At 43.4% G+C, this 20,733-nt stretch overlaps 1 protein-coding gene across 1 annotated transcript in view; it reads left to right on the top strand.

The window, feature by feature from the left end:
• LOC140203181 (dynein axonemal assembly factor 5-like) overlaps window positions 1–20,733 on the top strand; it is a 188,119-nt gene that overhangs the window by 132,080 nt on the left and 35,306 nt on the right. The gene's annotated exons all lie outside the window — the stretch shown is intronic.

Raw genomic sequence — 20,733 nt, 5'->3', positions numbered from 1 at the left:
CGTCGTCTAGGGGTAAATAACCAGTTTCAAAGTGATGCAAAGTTCAGTTCAATTGAATTCAGTTCAGTTCGCAGTAATCGCTGCCGTGGGAGATGGACAGTGGGGGGAAGGAGAGAGAGAGCAAAACGAATGAATATTCAAATGGCTTCCACACAGACCTTCGATATTCTTCGCAGTCAGCTTTCAGGCGAGCCCTTTGTGATGTCTTCTGAGGTCACCGACCGTGACCCCTCCGTTTCCAGATACGATCGTTTCTCTGCGGTGAACCTGGCACCCAGGCAAGGCCGGACACACACCAGGTTCCCGCTGATCGTGCCTTTCCACCCTGTGCGTCTATGGCTTGGTCCCGCGACCAGCCTTCCAAAACTTCCCACCGACTTGTAGGAGACGCACTGCTTCCAGGGTCTCGTTACCTCAGGGTGTCGTGTGTGTTTTGCCTTAGCGAACCTGTCCCTTTTTATCCCCCTGCTGGGGTATCGCCTGTCCATCACTTCAAACAGTTCAGGGTTCAAAGGGGGAGCCGATCTTGACAGCTCTCCTTCCGTTAAACTCTCCCGTCCCTTCATTAACATCTCCAAATGCTGCTCCATTGTTTTCCTTATCTCTCTTTCTCCTGAGGACAGGTGGCAGACCAACTGCTGATTCCACTGGTGCCAGCACAGGACAGCTACATCTTAATCTATGTGTATTCTCGTCACACCTCCCATCTTTAAGGATTTTTACCGGGGTAAAAATTACAAACATGAATACATTATTTGATACACACAAATATACATCTTTATTAGCTATTTGGCTAATACAGTGAATTTTAAGTTGTCAACACCTTGACAGACAGTCAGCCATCACATTTTCTGTTCCTTTTATATGTGTTATTAATAATCCCTTAGACCAGGCTCCAACTTAACAAACTTCATAGTGGCCAAAAACGCTGATGAATTGCGATCAATGTAACCTCTCATTGGGTTTCGTCCCGGACCACAATAACAAGGGTCGTCCCATTCCGACTTAGTTTTCTCTCGCAAGGGCTTAGTAGGAGGGGGAGGGGTAGTAACCGCAGAGTTATTGCAAAACTTCCTACAGTACCCCACCATCTCCAAGAGCCTTCTGAGGGTCCTCTTGTCTGTCGGGGTTGGGATGTCAGAGATAGCCCGCACCTTAGCTTGCATCGCTGCCAGCTGCCCGTGTCACCACAGTTCCCAGATAAGTGACCTCCGTGTGGCCGAACTCATTTTTTTCAAGGTTCACTATCAAGCTGGCTTCAGACAGCCGTATTACATCGCCAATACACACCTCTGTGTTCGTCAGCCCTTTCGTCACTGAATTACTCATTCTATAGGGATGTTGCTCACTAGGCTGACCTAGCGTAACAAACATCACCCAGCGTCCCAGTACTTTGCATTGCCTTGGGACAATCAAACCCACGTGTGCGAGTCATTTAATTACTTCTCCTAAAGAGTCGCTTTGTTCAGGGATTAAGGGAGAGACCTTATCAGCAGAGCTGGCCAAAACAATAGCCTTCTCCCATCTGGTCGGTACCATACTCATCTTTTCAAAATGGTTTTTTTCTCTTACCGGGGGACCCTAGCTTCATTGATTTCCGCGCTAACACCGACTAGGTTTGTTAGCATATCAAAAGCCTGTGACCATCTCAGTTCGCATCTGCCATAATCAATAACATCCTTCCTCCTGTGCAGCTGGTAAACCTCTTTCATAATTCCACCAACGGTTTCCTCCAGCACCGCAAAATGTCCACCGAGGGGTACCTTGTGGGCCAGGTTAAAAATCTCATCCCCATAGCTCTTTTGCACCACCCCCCATTCCTCATCTGTGGGTACGGTACTTGGTCTCCCTTTCTTCCTTAGCACTTCCTCTTCCACACAATAGCCTACTGGTTCCCTTTTTAATTCTGCGTCAGAGAGAGCTGTCTCCGCCAAAACCATCAGCCCCTCGTCTCGCTCCTGTGTCTGCACAAATTCTTTCCTGGCTAATGCTACGTCTGTCTCAGCTCCCTCACTACCTCTTGTTTCACTACACTCCTTCTTTTCACTTTCTACCCCCTTCTCGTACAAGGCTGGCAGAAACGTCTCAGCTAAATTTACTTCGGCAGTCCTGTGATGAACCTGTGAGTCCATGGGCGGGGCCTCAATGCTGGCAGGCTGACCTGCCAATCTCACAGCTGGGAACACGATTCCCCCGGCGAGGTCATTACCGAGCAAGACTTCCACGCCTTTCATCGGTAATTCGGACCTCACCCCGATCGTGACTAGTCCAGAGACCAGGTTGCTTTGTAGGTGTATCTGGTGCAAAGGGACTGCCTCTGTCCCTTCCCCAATACCTTTGACCTTGACCTCCCCAGTCTGGGTCTCTGAGCTAAACTCTAATACACTCTTCAATATCAATGACTGACATGCTCCCATGTCTCTCCAGATCTGCACTGGAACTGGTTTTAACCCCTCCTTCACTGACACCAAATCTGGCTGAGATAAACCTCTCGCGCCCTTCCTGAACTTTGGCAGACCTTTCCTCTCCTAGCGGTTCGTTTACCAGCTCGAAACAGCCAGTCAAAATCGCCGTTTTTCCTTTTCCCGCCTCCTTCTTTGGGGCAAAGCACCTGGATGCAAAGTGTCCGACTTCCCCACAGTTATAGCAGACGACCCCAGGAGACTTCCTACCAGACTGCTCCCGGTCTACCTTATCCTTCTCACTAGTCCCCAGCTTACTTACTGACTTTTCTGGCGGACTCCCCCCGCCGTCCTGACTACCCTTCTGGTAGCCTTTACTCGGGGCAAACTTCATTTTATGCATCAACGCATACTCATCCGCTAAATTAGCAGTTGCCGCTAACGTGGCTGCCTCTTTCTCATCTAGGTAGGGTCTCATACCCTCAGAGACATAACCTTTAAACTGCTCAATCAGGATCAGCTGTAGCAGTCTGTCATAATCCCCCTCTACCCCCTTCGAGGCGCACCAATGCTCACAATATGTCTGCATCTCACGGGCAAACTCTAAATACGTGCGGTCCCACTGCTTCCTCGCATTCCGGAACCTCTGCCGGTATGTCTCTGGGACCAACTCATAAATCCTGAGGATCGCCTCTTTCACCACCTCATACCTCTGGGCATCTTCCGCGGACAAAGCTGAGTAAGCTTGTTGGGCTTTCCCTTTCAGTACACTCTGAAGCAAAACAGCCCACTTATCCCTCGGCCAGTCCTGACTTGTAGCAACTTTTTCGAAATGGAGAAAGTACCGATCCACATTGGTATCGTCAAATGGGGGAACCAGCCTAACCTCTTGGGTCGCCCGGAACCTTCCACCTTGGTTCGACACGGGCCCCTGCTCTGCCCTTATCTTTAACTTCTCCAGCTCAAATTCCCCTTCCCTCTGTTTTCTTTTTCTTTCCCTCTCTCTCTCTCTCTCTCTCTCCCTCCCTCCCTCCCTCCCTCCCTCCCTCCCTCCCGCCTTTCTAACTCGTTCTCTTCATGTTCTAACTGCCGTACCCGGAACTCGTGCTCGAGTCTCAGTTTTTCAAGCTGCACCTGTACCACGTCTCCAGCCGGTTTTTCAATGGACACCACCTCCAGCTCCCCTTGGGGAAACACACCTTTAGATACATAGTGCTCTACGATAGCTCTGTGTATCTCCTCTCTCTTCATTGTCGACTTCCCCTTAGCAAGATTCAACCATTTGGCCACAGCTGCCAATTCTGCTTTCCTGGCATCCTCTAATGCCTCCAAGGTCGGCGCCTTTATAAATTCCTCAACCTCCATTTCTGCTGTTTGTCTTTCTTTCGGGAATTTTAACCCAATCAATTTACTCCGTCCCAAATTTAGCATTCAAAATCCCGGACGAGAACCCCACTTATGTTACGTACCCCGTAACTGGGTTGCCAAACCAGCAGAAATGGATCACTCAGTTGGAGTCTGGATTACTAGAACTAAGAAAGTTTTATTAAAGAAACAAGCAACACAGTACTCTAATCAAAAGGATAATAAATGCAACAGTTCAGCAATGATAAACACACATGTACACAGAATTAGGATAACAGGATCAATCAAGCTCTATCGTCGTCTAGGGGTAAATAACCAGTTTCAAAGTGACGCAAAGTTCAGTTCAATTGAATTCAGTTCAGTTCGCAGTAATCACTGCCGTGGGAGATGGACAGTGGGGGGAAGGAGAGAGAGAGCAAAACGAATGAATATTCAAATGGCTTCCACACAGACCTTCGATATTCTTCGCAGTCAGCTTTCGGGCGAGCCCTTTGTGATGTCTTCTGAGGTCACCGACCGTGACCCCTCCGTTTCCAGATACGATCGTTTCTCTGCGGTGAACCTGGCACCCAGGCAAGGGCGGACACACACCAGGTTCCTGCTGATCGTGCCTTTCCACCCTGTGCGTCTATGGCTTGGTCCCACGACTAGCCTTTCAAAACTTCCCACCGACTTGTGGGAGACGCACCGCTTCCAGGGTCTCGTTACCTTGGGGTGTCATGTGTGTTTTGCCTTAGCGAACCTGTCCCTTTTTATCCCCCTGCTGGGGTATCGCCTGTCCATCACTTCAAACAGTTCAGGGTTCAAAGGGGGAGCCGATCTTGACAGCTCTCCTTCCGTTAAACTCTCCCGTCCCTTCATTAACATCTCCAAATGCTGCTCCATTGTTTTCCTTATCTCTCTTTCTCCTGAGGACAGGTGGCAGACCAACTGCTGATCCCACTGGTGCCAGCACAGGACAGCTAACATCTTAATCTATGTGTATTCTCGTCACAATACAAACTCCTTACAGACAGTGGTGGGAATCGCACCTTGATCACTAGGGCTGTAAAGCAATTGTACTAACCTCTGTGCTACCGTGCCGCTGTGTGTGTGTATGAGGCCCTTGTTCCTCCCCAGCCAGACATCTTAATCATAAACACAAGAGATTCTGAAGTTGCCAAATGTCTTGAGCACCACACAAAAGGTGCTGGAAGAACTCAGCAGGTCAGGCAGCATCCATGGAGGGAACTAACTCAGGCTGATACTGTTCAACAGGACTGGAAAGGAAGGGGGCAGAAGCCAGAATAAGAAGGTGGGGAAAGGGAAGGTGTACAAGCAGGTAGGTGATAGGTGAAGCCAGGTGAGGGGGAAGCTGGGTAGGTAGAGGGGGGATGAAGTAAGAATCTGGGAGGGGATAGGTGGTAAAGGGCTAAAGAAGGAATGTGACAGGAGAGAACAGTGGACCATGGAAGAAAGTGATGGGTGAGGGGCACCAGAGGGAGGTGATGGGCATGTGAGGAAAAGTGGTGAAAGGGTAATCAGAATGGAGAATGAAAAACTAAGTAAGGGGAGGGGATAGAAATGACCAGAAGTTAGAGAAATCAATATTCGTGCCATCAGGTTGGAGGCTATGAGGTTTGCACCTACAGAGATGTTAATCTCTTGGTCATATCACCATGCAGCATTCTTTAATTCAGCAGTATGCAACTGAGAAAATGATTTTGTTACCTTAAATCAAAAACAATTTTTTAAACTTGAAAAGGTAGCCTCAAAAGTGTAATTCTAATAACCCTCAATTAATGGATGAATCATGATAGGAATGTAATTAATGAAATGCAATTTAAAAATATTTGGAGTTATCAGCCACCATTTCACTTCCAAGTACTTCATTGCCTGCAATAAACTTGTTCGTTTGGTTCTTTGTTCCTGCCAGCTGTGACTACAGAGACAGCAGGGTTTCCTTTAGTTCATTTGAAATGACTGTAAAAGAGTCATTATCAGAAGGCTGACCTTCTCCGGGAACTAATTACTCTTCATCATTGTAGGATGTTTTCAGCTTATTTCTGGAATTTTACAAGCCCATGATTCAGATGACAGGTGCATAATTTCTCTGTCATGGCTGAGGGCCACATATTCAAATCCTTTGTCTTCAACGGAATCTAATGGTCTCGTGCGGGAAATTATTGTGGTCGTGCAGACTGGCAGACTCCAAATGTTGATCATACAGTTTCTGAGTGGCCCACCCACTTGTTCAATTTTCACTGGTATTTTCCTTTCCTTTCCTTCCTGTGATTGGTCTTTGGGGGGAAAAACACTATTCACTTTCTTCCCTTGTGCAAATCCTATCGGAAAAGCAGTACAAACTCAAACCAGAATTCATGCTTTAATGTGGGCAGTTTGCCTATCAACAGTGACTATTAACAATGCCAACAGACTGATAATACTGGAAAGGGGTCACTGTACTATGAATGCAGCCCACCCTACTGATTTGCATTCACTTTGGACTGAATTATTACGAGGTTAAAATCACTGTTTTCTCTTGTGGTAACCCAACATCAATCACATGAGGTTCATCTAATTATATATAAGAAATTACTTTTAATTATGTAACACACATCAAAGTTGCTGGTGGCATCTCTAGGAAGCAGTACAGTCGACGTTTCAGGCCGAGACCCTTCGTCAGGACTTTCTGCGTTCACCAGCAACTTTGATGTGTGTTGCTTGAATTTCCAGCATCTGCAGAATTCCTGTTGTTTGACTTTTAATTATGTGATATTTTAGATGCAACTTGAATTCACTGTTTGTTCAGCAGGAGCTGGGGGAGTTTTAACAATTCTAATAAGGGAGCGCCATCTCCTGGACTGTTGAAGTTCAAGATTCAGGATTGGTTATCATCATTCTTCAATACAGACGTGTAAAGGAGAACAAAATGCTTGTTACTCCAGATCTGATGCAACATAAAAAAACCACAATGAAGATAAAATAATAAATATAATGATAAAAGCAGTCCTACAAAACACAGTGTACCATAGCAGTTAACACGACACTATGCAACAAACACAAATTTTTGGAGGAACTCAACAGGCCGCACAGCATGTATGGAAACGAGTAAACAGGTGATGTTTTGGGCCGAGAGCCTTCATCATGACCGGAAAAAAAACAACTTTTTACATTTTTTTTCCAGTCCCAATAAAGAGTCTCGGCCCAAAACATCAACTATTTACTCTTTTCCATAGATGCTGCTGCCCTGCTGAGTTCCTCCAGTATTTTGTGCATGTGTGTTGCTTGGATTTCCAGGATCTGTAGGTTTACCTGTGTTTGAAACACGACACTGTTACAGCTTGGGGCTTACGGAGTTCAGAGCTTAGTTCCAGCGTCCTCTGTAGGAAGTTGGTTATCCTCCCCATCAATGTGGGTTTTCTATGGGTGCTCCAGTTTCGTCCCTCAGTCCAAAGACACACTGGTTAGTAGGTTAATTGGTCATTGCAAATTTTCCTGCGATTAGGATTGGGTTAAATAGGTGGGTTGATGAGCGGTGTAGCTTGTTGGGCCGGAAGGGCCTGTACCACACTGCATCTCTAAATATAAATAAATAAATAAATTGTTTGTGATCATATGTACATAAGATTAGCTTATATACTGTATGTTGACTGTATGTACATTAATGATGCCAGATGCAGGAAGGTGACTCTTGACAGAAAATGATAAAGTGACAGTAAGGCACATGAAAACACAGTGACTGTGTCGGTGTAGTATGAGGTGTGGAGTGTAAGCATAAAGGGGCAATCATGGGGGATGAAAGGGTCTGTGGAGAAGAGGGAAAAAAATATAACAAGTGGAAGTGCCCTTTGTCCAAGACATCTGTTTTGTGGTCACCCCACTGAGCATGTCAAACTTTATTTGATTTCATAAGAATTTAGATTTTCTAAGATGGATTTTTTTTTTTGCATCTGGGCTTTGCTGGCAAGTCCAGTGTTAGTTGTATATTCCTAATTGGTCTTGAGAAGTTGGCGCTTGCCGCTTCCATGAGCTGCTCCAGTACTTCTGGTGGGAGTTTGTGGATTTAGACCCAAACTGAATCTGCAGGAAATTGGCTTCTGTGAAAGTGTGCACTTTAGAAGAACATTCCAAGATCATCTACTCAGCACTTCTAGTGTGAATGAAGTTGCAAATGTTCCAAAGTTCAAAGTAAATTTATTATCAAAATACATATGTGTCACCCTATACAACACTAAGATTTATTTTCTTGCGGGCATACTCAATAAATCCATTGTAGAATAATAACTATCATAGAATCAATGAAAGACTGCACAAACTGCACATTCAACCAGTGTGCAAAATACAGCAAACTGTGCAGGTAGAGAAAGAAAAAATAATAATAATAATAATAAATAAATCAGCAATAATAATTGGGAGCATGAGGTGAAAAGTCATTGAAAGTGGGTCCATAGGTTGTGGGAACATTTCAATGATGGGAATTGAAGTGAATTTATATCCTTTTGTTCAAGAGTCTGATGGTTGAGGGGTAGAAACTGTTCTTGAACCTGGTGTTCATTACTTTTGTATATCACTCATACATTTGCTGGGTTTGGCCACTATTGAAGATGGATATTATTGGAATCTCCTCCCAATAGCTGTTGAAATGTCCAGCACCATTCTTGACTAGGAGTGGCACAAAAGTGTAATACTTTACAGCAATAGTGGTTCGATTGAGGTCAATTCTGCCTCTGTATATAAGGAGTGTGTGCATTCTCCCCGTGAATGCGTGGGTTTCCTCCGGGTGCTTCAGTTTACTCCCAGTCCCAAGGCGTACAAGTTGGAGTTAGTAAGCTGTGTTGTTCGTTGATGCAAACAACACATTTCACTGTATATTTCAATGATTTGATGTGCATGTGACAAATAAAGCTAATCCTTTTTCAAATCATTTTAGATGTAGTAGGACAGGATATCTTTGATCTGTTGATTTTACTTTATACTTTATTGTCACCAAACAATTGATACTAGAACGTACAGTCATCACAGCGATATTTGATTCTGCGCTTCCCACTCCCTGGATTACAAATATTAAATATTAAAAATAGTAAAAATTAGTAAATATTAAAAATTTAAATTATAAACCATAAATAGAAAATAGAAAAATGGAAAGGAAGGTAATGCAAAAAAACCGAGAGGCAGATCCGGATATTTGGAGGGTATGGCCCAGATCCGGGTCAGGATTCATAAAGCAGTCTTATCACAGTTGGAAAGAAGCTGTTCCCAAATCTGGCCATACGAGTCCTTTAGTTGATTTGATGACGTATTTTGTGCTGTTTGGCAAGTATGCTGTTCTATACCAAAACCATGGCGAAAGCTGTATCACCAGACGGAGAAACAGCAGTGTTCGAGCTCCTAGCTGGTGTGCTGCAAGGAGACACTCTGGCACCCTACATCTTTATAATCGTCCTTGATTACACTCTATGTCAAGCTACCAAAGATCATGACAAGCTTGGTTTTACCATAAAACCAGGACAAACCAAAAGAGTCAGACCAGTTACACTCACAGATCTCGATTTTGCAGATGACATAGTTTTCCTCTGTGACCAGATGGAGGAAGCACAGCAGCTACCGACAAAAGTGGAAATTGAGTGCAGTAAAGTTGGACTTCATCTAAACGCTAAAAAGTCAGAGTACATGGTGTTTAACTGCAACGAAGGTACTTTCAAGACCGTAAAGAATGATACCATTAAGAAAGTCTTTGACTACAAGTACCTCAGGTCAAGAATGATGAGTTCAGAGAAGGACATAAAGATACGGAAGGCGCTGGCGTGGAGGGCTATGTACGACATGAAGGAAATCTGGAAGTCGAACCTGACCAGAGGGCTTAAAAAGAGGATTTTCATAGCAGTCATAGAGTCCATTCTCACGTACGGATGCGAGACGTGGATACTCACCAAGACTATGCGAAAGTCTCTAGATGGTTGCTATACACGAATGCTCTGGATGGCTCTTGACGTGAGTTGGCAACAGCACATAAAGAACGTTGAGCTCTATAACGACCTACCGATGCTCACCACTAAAATCGAGATGAGAAGATTGCAATTAGTGGAGAACTGTCCATGCCACCCCAAGCTACCTGCCAGCCTAGTCATCATATGGGAGCCCAAGCATTGGAGGATGAACCCTGGGCGCCCTTCCAAGACTATGGTCAACATGCTCTTAGAAGACAGCGGCACGGCTAATGTAGATGAACTGAACACACTGATGAGGGAGAGGGAGAAGTGGAGAGTCGGTCATCGTGCCCGACGCCGACCTCCTAGGCCTGAGTCGACGTAGTAGTAGTAGTAGCTGTTCTATATTACAGCATATTGGGTATGACTCTAGAAGCAGGAGTAGGACATTCAGTCCCTGTGCCTTCCTAATCATTGAATAACTCAATGTTTGAACATACATTGAGAGTTAATGTTGCAGGTATATAGAGCCCTGGTCAGACCCCACTTGGAGTACTGTGCTCAATTCTGGTCGCCTCACTACAGGAAGGACGTAGAAACCATAGAAAGGGTGCAGAGGAGATTTACAAGAATGTTGCCTGGATTGGGGAGCATGCTTTATGAGAATAGGTTGAGTGAACTTGGCCTTTTCTCCTTGGAGCGACAGAGGATGAGAGGTGATCTGATAGAGGTGTATAAGATAATGAGAGGCATTGATCGTGTGAATAGTCAAAGGCTTTTTCCCAGGGCTGAAATGACTAGCACGAGAAGGCATAGTTTTAAGGTGCTTGGAAGAAGGTACAGGGGAGATGTCAGGGGTAAGTTTTTTACGCAGAGAGTGGTGAGTGCGTTGGAATGGGCTGCCGGCAATGGTGGTGGGGGCAGAAACAATAGGGTCTTTTAAGGGGCTTCTGGATAGGTACATGGAGCTTAGAAAAATAGAGGGCTATGGGTAACCCTAGGTAGTTCTAAGGTAAGGACATGTTCGACACAGCTTTGTGAGCCGAAGGGCCTGTATTGTGCTGAAGGTTTTCTATATCCTATACCTGACTCAGTCATAGAACACTAGAGCACAGAAACAGGCCCTTTGGCCCATTTAGTCTGTGCTGAACCATTAATCTGATAGTCCCCATCGACATGCACCCTGACCATAGCTCTCCGTTCCACTCTCATTCATGTACCAATCCATATTTCTCTTAAGTGTTGAAATCGGCCCCACATCCACAACTTGCGCTGGTAGTTTGTTCCACACTCTCACCACCCGCTGAGTGAAGAAGCTGTCCCTCATGTTCCCCTTAAACATTTTGCCTTTCATTCTTAACCTATGACCTCTAGTTCTAATCTCACCCAACCTCAGTGGAAAAAGGCTGCTTGCATTTACACTATCTGTACCCCTCCTAATTTTGTATACCTCTATCAAATCTCCCCACTATCTTCTATGTTCTAGGAAATAAAGTTCTAACCTATTCATCCTTTCCCTATAACTCAGGTCCTCAAGTCCCAGCAACATCCTCGTAAATTTTCTTTGCATTCTTTCTATCTTATTTATATCTTTGCTGTAGGTGACCAAAACTGCACACAGTACTCCAAATTAGGCCTCAGCAGCATCTTACCAATATCAAAATAACATCCCAACTCTTGTCTTCAATACATTGATTTTTGAAGGCCATTGTGCCAAACACTTTCTTTATGACCATGTCTACCTGTGTTGCCACTGTCTACATCGATGTTCCCAGACCCCTCCGTTTTACCGCACTCCTCAGTGCCCTACTGATCACAGTGTAAGACCTACCCTGGTTGGTCCTCCCAAACACCTCACACTTGTCTGCATTAAGTTTCATCTGCCATTTCTCAGCCCATTTTCCCAGCTGATCCAGATCCTGCAGCATGCTTTGATAGTCTTCCTCGCTGCCGCTACACCCCCAATCTCGGTGGCATCCACAAATTTGGTGATCCAGTTTACCGCATTATCATCCATATCATTGATACAGATGACAAACAACAACAGACCCAACACCGATCCCTGCAGCACACCATTAGACACAGGCCTCCAGTCAGAGAGCAACCATCTACAACTACTGTCTGGCATTTTCTGCAAAGCCAAAGTCTAATCCAATTTACTACCTCATTTTGAATGCTAGGGACTGAACCTTCTTGACCATCCTTTCATGACCTTGTCAAAGGTCAGGTAGACAACATCCACTGCCTTGCCTTCATCCACTTTCCTGGTAACTTCCTTGAAAAAATTCTTAAGATTGATTAAACACAGTTTACCACACACAAAGCCATGTTGACTATCCCTAATCAGTCCTTGTTTCCAAATACTTATATATCCAGTCCCTTAGAATACCTAGTAAAAACTTTCCCACCACTGATGTCAGACTCACTGGTCTACAATTTCCTGGCTTATTCTTAGAGCCTTTCTTAAACAATGGAACAATATTATCTACCCTCCGGCACCTCACTATGGCTAAAGATATTTTAAATATCTCTGCAAGGGCCCCTGCAATTTCTGCACTGGTCTCTCACAGGGTCCAAGGTCCTGGGGATTCATGCACTGTAATTTGCCTCGACAGCAAACACCTCCTCATAATCTGTATAGGGCCCATGACCTCCTGCTGCATTTCCTTGCATCTATAGACCTCTGTGCCCATCTCCCAAGTTAATACAGATGCAAAAAAAACATTTAAGATCAGCTCCCCTCTCTTTCGGCTCCACACATGGATTATTATTTCGATCTTCCAGAGGACAGGTTTTGTCTCTTGCTATCCTTTAGCTCTTAATATTGCTGCAGAAACCCTTCACCATGTCTACTAGAGCAACCTCATATCTTCTTTTAGCCCTCCTGATTTCCTTCTTAAGTGTTCTCTTACATTTCGTATACTCAAGTGCTGTACCTTATTTGTTCCTGTCTGCCTATACCTGCTATGCACCTCCTTTTTCTTAACCAGCTCCTCAATCTCTTGGAAACCAAGGTTCCCCAAACCTGTTATCCTTGCCTTTTATTCTGACAGGAATATACAAACTCTGTACTCAAATTTTCACTTTTGAATGTCTCCCATTTACCAAGTACATATTTGTCAGAAAACAACTTATCCCAGTCCATACTTGCCAGATCCTTTCTGATCCCATCAACATTTGCCTTCCTCTAATTTAGAATCTCAACCCAAGGGACGGGCCTATCCCTTAGATGCAAAACGTTCACCTACACAAATTTTTGTCACCTGCCCTATCTCGTTCCCTGATAGGGGATCTTGTATCACACTTTCTTAATTTGGGACTTCTATGTACTGATTATGGAAACTTTCCTGAACACATTTGACAAGTTCTTTCCCATCCAGTCCTTGCACAGTCTGGGAGTCCCAGTCAATATGTGGAAAGTTAAAATCACCTACCATCACAACCTTGTATTCCTTGCAACAGTCCACCATCTCTCTATAAATTTGTTCCTCTAAATCCTGCGGGCTGTTGGGTGGTCTTTAGTATAATCCTGTTAATGTGATCATACCTTTCTTACTGCTCAGTTCTACCATAAAGCCTCACAAGACAAGTTCTCCAGTCTGTCCTGACTGAGCACTGCCGTGACATTTTCCTTGACTAGTAGTGCCACCTTTCTCCCTTCAATCCCTTCCGCTCTACCGTGTTTAAAACAATGGAGTCCCCAGAACACTGAGCTGCCTGTCCTGCCCCTCCTGCAACCAAGTCTCACCGAAGGTTCAATGTCATAATTCCGCTTGCTGATCTATACCCTAAGCACATCTGCCTTTCCTACATTGCTCCTTGCATTGAAATATATGCAGCTTAGAACATTAGTCCCCCCACGCTCAACCTTTTGATTCCTGACTTTGTAGTAGGTTTAACATCTTTCTCCACAACTACTCCACTATCTGTTCTGGCGCCCTGGTTCCCATCCTCCTGCAACTCTATGTTAAACCCCTGGTATAACACTAGCAAACCTTCCTAAGTGGACACTCCCTTAAATTTAAATAGTCATAGTCATAGTCATACTTTATTGATCCTGGGAGAAATTGGTTTTCATTATAGTTGCACCATAAATAATAAATAGTAATAGAACCATAAATAGTTAAATAGTAATAAGTAAATTACGCCAGTAAATTATGAAATAAGTCCAGGACCAGCCTATTGGCTCAGGGTGTCTGACCCTCCAAGGGAGGAGTTGTAAAGTTTGATGGCCACAGGCAGGAATGACCTCCAATGACGATCTGTGTTGCATCTCGGTGGAATGAGTCTCTGGCTGAATGTACTCCTGTGCCCACCCAGTACATTATGTAGTGGATGGGAGACATTGACCGAGATGGCATGCAACTTAGACAGCGTCCTCTTTTCACACACCACCGTGAGAGAGTCAATGATAATGATAAAGATAATGATCCTGCAATACCTTAGTCAAGGGAAATGATAGCTCCACATCTATCCATCAAACCCCACAAAGAATATTATACATTTCAATGGAATCACCTCCTATTTCTTTAAATTCAAGAATGCAAGTCTTGTCTGGACTGCCTCTGTCACAATTTTGCCCTTCCTAAGTAGAAAAGCAAAACTGAAACACATATTCCAGAAACTGTCTCACTGGGACACAATGTCTTTGGAGCAAGACTCAATTTATTTTATTTATTTAAAGACACAGTGTGGAACAGGGCCTTTCCGCCCATCGAACTGCGCCATCCAGCAACCCACTGATTTAACCTTAGACTAATCACAGAACAATTTACAATGACAATTAACCTACTAACCTGTGCGTCTTTGGAAACCAGAGCACCCAGAGGAAACCCACGCAGTTCACGCGCAGAAAATACAAACTCCTTTCAGACGCCGCTGGAATTGAACTCTGAACTCCAATGCTCTGAGCTGTAACAGCGTAGTACTGTCCACTACATTTCTCCTGCTGTAAATTCCAATTGTTTGCTGTATCCGCACATTACTTCCTGCTTCTGAATGTACTTTGAGGATCTGTGGCTATGTTGAAAGCTGTTGCCTCATCACAAGTCTTTCTTGTTACTCACAAAGTGAGTAGGCATATTCTATCAAAGTGACTTCCAATTTTTTTACATGACTATATTCTTAAAACGAGTCGTAGATAGGGTCATAAAGTGAGCTCTTGGCACATTGGTCTTCATAAATACGTGTATTGAATACGGGAGTTGTGATTTTGTCTTAAAGTTGTATAAGACATCGGTGAGGCCAAATTTGGAGTATTGTTTGCAGTTTGGGTCACCTACCTACGGGAAAGATATCAATAAGATTACAGGAGTACAGAGAAATTTTGTAAAGCTGTTGTCAGGATTTGAGGACCTGAGCTAGAGAGAAAGGATGAATAGATTTTGACTTTTTTCTCCAAGAGCATAGGAGAATTAGGCAAGATTTGATAGAGATATGCAAAATTATGAAGGGTATAGATAGGGTAGATGTATGCAGTTGTTTCCACTGAGGTTAAGTAAGATTATAGGTTATGGGTGAAATGTGAAATATTTAAGGGAAACTTCTTCACTCAGAGGGTGGCACAAGTGTAGAACAAGTTTCAACATTTAAGAGGTTTGGATAAATACATTGCTGGGTCGGGTATGGAGGATTATAATCCAGGTGTGGGTCGATGGAACTTGTAGAATAATAGTTTGACATGGACTAGATGGGCCAATGGGCCTGTTTCTGTGCTGCAGCACTCTCTAAAGTGGAAGTAGCAGTATAAGCAAAGCTAACACAAGAAGCTAGTTCCAAATGTTTTTGCAGCACCATAGGAACTGAATTAAAATTGTTTGTCAAGTATTCTAATCTTTCCCCTCACTGAAAGGCAAACTCTTCAGTCAATTTAGAACATAGATCATAAAACAGTACAGCACTGAAACAGACCCCACAGCTCAGTGTCTGTGCCAAGCACGATGCCAAGTAAAACAATTTCTGCCTGTGCATGATTCATATCCCTCCATTCTCTGAACTTTCATGTGTCTGTCTAAAAACTTCTTAAATACCACTATCTTATCTGCTTGTACCACTGCCCATCTTTATGTAAAAAAAAACTTACCCTGCACATCTCCCTTAAAGGCATGTACCCTACTATTTGACATTTCTGCCCTAGGAAAACAGTTCAGTCTGTTTAGCCATTCTACATCTCTCAAAATTAAATGAACATCTATCAAATCTCTCTCCTCAGCCTCTGATGTTTCAGAGGAAAAAAAACACAAGTTTGTCCAGCCTCTCCGTAGCTCATACACTCTCTCTCGGTCTTTATTTATTTGTCTTATTTTAACATGGCTTTTATGTGTTGGAGTAAGCCTCTGTTTTAGTTGCTTAAACAGTACTTATGGTTGTACCTCTTGTACAGACCATTAATTATAGTAATGCCTTTACTTAGAACAAATGAATGGATATTTGTGTGTCAGCAGTATTTAAATACCAAAGGGTCTCGTCCCGAAACGTCGACTACTTTCTTCCATAGATGCTGCCTGGCCTACTAGGTTCCTCCAGCGTTTTGTGTGTGTTGCTTGGATTTCCAGCATTTGCAGATTTTGTGTTTGTGATTTAAATATATTAGTACATTTACACATGCTCTGCGTTCAGAATTTCTTAGTATCACTAGATGAATAATGATTGAACACAGAACATTGAACAATACAGTTCAGGGACAGGCTATTCAGCCCATGGTTTTGTGCTGAACCAGCTAAAAAGCAAATCAAATTGATTGAAATAATGAGCTAGATTTATTTGAGGAGTCACTTGTATGCCTACTTTTGTTTCCATTTGGAAATGAAAAACAGAATTTCATTGCATCAACTTCGGCTGTATGTTCAAGTGTTCGTGGTTAGAATTGTTAGTGTGGGGTGTGTGGCTTAATGGATAAGGTGCCTGACACAATGTTTGATGCAGTGCTAATTGCAGCTTCAATTCCTATAACTGTCATTTCTGTAGGGCACCATGGTGGTGTAGTGGTTAGAACACCACAAATACAAATCGGGGTGTTAGAGTTCAAAGTTCAATTCCAGCATCCTCTGTAAGACCACACAGGAGCAGAATTAGGCCATTTGCTCATCGAGTCTACTCCACCAATTCATTTCCTTCTCAGCCCTAATCTCTTGCCATCTCCCCATATCCCTTCATGCCCTGACTAATCAAGAGTCTAGCAACCTCTACCTTAAATACACCCAATGACTTGGCCTCTACGGCTGCCTGTGGCAATGAATTCCACAGATTCAACCACTCTGTGGCTGAAATATATTCCTCCTCATCTCCATTCTAAAGAGAGTTTGTAAGAAATTTGTATTTCTTTCCTATGTATGCGAGGGTTTCCTCTGAATGCATCAGTTTTCTCCCAAAGACATACCGATTGGTAGGTTAATTGGCCTCATTGAAAATTGTCCTGTGATTAGGCTAGGGTTAAATAGGTGGATTGCTGGACGGTGTGGCTCGTTGGGCCGGAAAGCCCTGTTCTGTTCTGCACTGTATCTCTAAATTTTAAAAAATCAATAAATTATGCCTCCCTCTTTATTTGGAGCATGCCAAGTGCAAAATATTCACACCTTTCCAGCTGTTATCAGCTATCCAGGCAGAGTTGGGAAATACCCAAACAAAGAAATCATTCAGGGCAGCCAACACATTTGAACCACACTATTCCAAATGCACATCAAAGAGTCAGCTTTAAATATCACATTGAAATATATTTAAAAAAGGGAAAAATTAGTATTAAGGTAAAACAAATTTAGTCAACAACCAAGTTTTGAGCCACCCAATCACTTCTCCCTGTATCGCACCTGTTGTATACTTGCCTCTGATGCATTCAGCAACTGCCAGCTCCTTTCTGTTAACTATAACCCAGCTTTCTTAGAAAATATCCTGTAAGTTGGCGGTTTTCGAATTTTATTTCATTTCTGTGTGTGTGTGTGGAAAACCCCTTTTCAAAAATATTGAAACATACTGAAGATGGTCCAGATTATTTTCTCGAGGAGAATGCTTGCTACTGGAAGAAAACCAATCCTACCACTGCTGATAATACTGTTTATAATTATACAGCAGCAAAGTAGTCCTTCAGCAGGTTGGCTAATGCAGAAATATAATGCTGGATGTTCAGGCAGGCAGAAATCACCTTGGTTGCAATTTGAAGCCTTTTGGATGACCTAGAAACCAGGACTAGCCTCCACATTTGTGCTCTTCAGTTCTTCTTCTTGCCTCAGTCATTTTCCAGATCCAAGCTTTGCTAGCGCGATCAGCATTTATTGACTGATAGCCTTTGAGAAAGTGGTTGGGACCCCTGACGTGAACAACAGTAGTCTCTCTGGTGCCAGAAAAAGGCCAGTAAGATCATGAAGGATCCCACCCTCCCTGCTCATGGACTCTTTGTCCCACTCCATTCAGGAAGGAGGCTACATAGCATCCATGCCAGGACCACTAGACTCAAAAACAGTTAACCCAAGTACTGAGGCTGATCAACCCCTCCACACCCCCAACCACCACTAGTTTATCATTTCATGTCAGAGTCACCTTATGTACCTAGTGTCACTTTATAGACATACAATCAGTTGATGCAAATAAACTCTGAATTTATATTTATCTTTTTTCATTATTCTGTTTTTTAACTGCGCATCAGATCCGGAGTAACAATTATTTAGTTCTCCTTTACACTTGTGTGCTGAAAATGACATTAAACAATCTTGAATCTTGAAGGTAATCATAGAACACTGCAGCACAGTACACATCCTGCGGCCCACCATGTTGTGCTGACTTCATAACCTACTTTAAGATCGAGTTAACCCTTCCCACCAACATAGTCCTCCATTTTTCTATCATCCACGTGCCTATCGAAGAGTCTCTTAAATGTCCCTAACGTATCTGTCTCTACCAACACCTCTGGCAGTGCATTCCACATACCTACCACTCTCTGTGTTTAAAAAAAAAACAGAACAACCGTACTTCTGACATCCCCCCCCCCCCATCTCCAGTTACATTAAAATTATACCCCCTGATATTAACTATATCCACATGTGGGAAAAAAATCTCTGGCTGTCCACTTGATCTATTACTCTAATCATGTACCACTCTATCAAGTCACCTCTCATCATCCTTCACTCCAAAGAGAAAAGCTGTTCTTCACTCGACCTATCCTCATAAGACATGCACTCTAATCCAGGCAACATCCTGGTAAATCTCTGTGCTCTCTCGAAAGCTTCCACATGCTTCCTGTAATAAGGTGTTCAGAACTGAACACCTTGCAGCTCTGGAACTCAATCCTCTGTGAAGCCCAAGATCAATCTTTTACTCTGCAATGTTAAAGAATCCTGCTATTGAACCTGTACTCTGCCTTCAAGTTTGACGTTCCAAAGTGAATCATTTCACACTTTACTCCATCTGCCAATTTCTCAGCCAAGCTCTACATCCTGTCAATATTCCATTGTACCTACGAAAATCTTCTACACTTTCCTCAACTCCGACAAACTTTGTCTCATCTGCAAACTTACTAAACCACCCTTCCACTTCATCATCCACGTCATTTATAAAAATCACAAAGAACAAGGGTCACACATGTTCTTTTTCCATCTGTTTGGCCTGCTGAGTTCCTCCAGCATTTGGTGTCAAGGGTCCCACTGGTGTTTATAGACAGGGAATTCTGGTATTAAAGATTACAAACAAGGGTCCCACCAGTGGTTTTGGACTGGGATTTCCAGTATTAAGACCCGATGGCAATGAAGATGTAGTGGTGTAAATCCAGTGACCTGGGGGGAAGTCTGCAGCCAGCAGTGTTTCAGTGAACTTGCAGTCTGCTGTCATTCTAGGTTGGTATAGTGCGGTTTTGGAGTAGCCTGGGTGATTAATTACAATGAAATGTATAGATGACACACTGCTTCTGTTGACTGTTTGAGCTGGTGGCTAGAATTTCAGTCAAACGTAACTGTTCCTGAACCTGGTGGTGTGGACTTAATGTTCCCGTACCTCCTTCCTGATGGCAGCAGCGAGAAGAGAGCATGGCCTGGATGGTGGGGTCCTTGATGATAGATGTTGCTTTCATATGGCAGCACTCCTTGTAAATGTGCTCCAAGTACCTATCCAAATAGCTTTTAAACATTTTAATTGTATCTAATTCCACCAGCTTGTCTGGCAGCTCATTCCAGATATTCACCACCCTCTGTGTGGAAAAACTTACCCCTCTGTTCATCGTTAAATGTCTCCCGTTACCCTAAACCTGTCCTTTCTAGCTCTAGACTCCCCTGCCCAAGGAAAAAGATCCTATTGATTCTATCTACGCCGCTTAAATTTTATAAAAGATGAAGGGTTCAAGGATCAACTTTATTCACCATATACATTTACATGTATTAGGAATTTGCTGTAGTGTGTTGGTGTGCTATGCAACAAAAAACAACATTCAACAATTATAAAGAATAAGGAATGATATAAAAGTTAGGGGTTGAAGTATAGATATGGAATAAAATGTGCCTATCTACTTGTGTCATCACTTTTGGGGAGTTACGAACACCCAAAATTCTCTGTACACTGGTGATTGCTGCTGCTGAATTCATTCACACAGATGGTAAGTATTCCATCACACTCCTGACTTGTAGCCGCTTCTACCATAACCTGGGTGTTGATTGAGAGCGAACTGATTGTGCAGTAATTAGCCAGATTGGATTTGTCCTGCCTTTTGTGAATGGGTCATGCTTTGGCAGTTTGTCACACTGGTAGGTAGCTGCCAGTGTTGTAGCCATTTGTTATGCTTTTGTCTAGAAGCAAGGTGCCTTTGCTCAAAGTTTTAAGATAAAGAAAAGACAAGAAATGGCATCACACAAGGGCTGGTCACAGCGATGATGTTTCAGATTGATGATCCTTCATTAACTTCCTGGTAATCAGTCACTTAGGGGAACTACCTCTGCATATGCTGAGTCATTTTCTGTTTGCAACTTATTTAACATGTAAACAAACAACTCAATACTCTCACAAAATGGATCATTTCCAGCAAGCTGGCATCTTGCTGGAGGAGGGAGGAGAAGATGGCGCGACGCAGCGCGCGCGGCTGT

This window comes from Mobula birostris, chromosome 9 (assembly GCF_030028105.1).
Source record: "Mobula birostris isolate sMobBir1 chromosome 9, sMobBir1.hap1, whole genome shotgun sequence".
NCBI classification, from domain to species: Eukaryota; Metazoa; Chordata; class Chondrichthyes; order Myliobatiformes; family Myliobatidae; genus Mobula; species Mobula birostris.
Note: the sequence above shows the minus strand (reverse complement) of the source record. Positions and strands in the feature narration are given on the sequence as shown.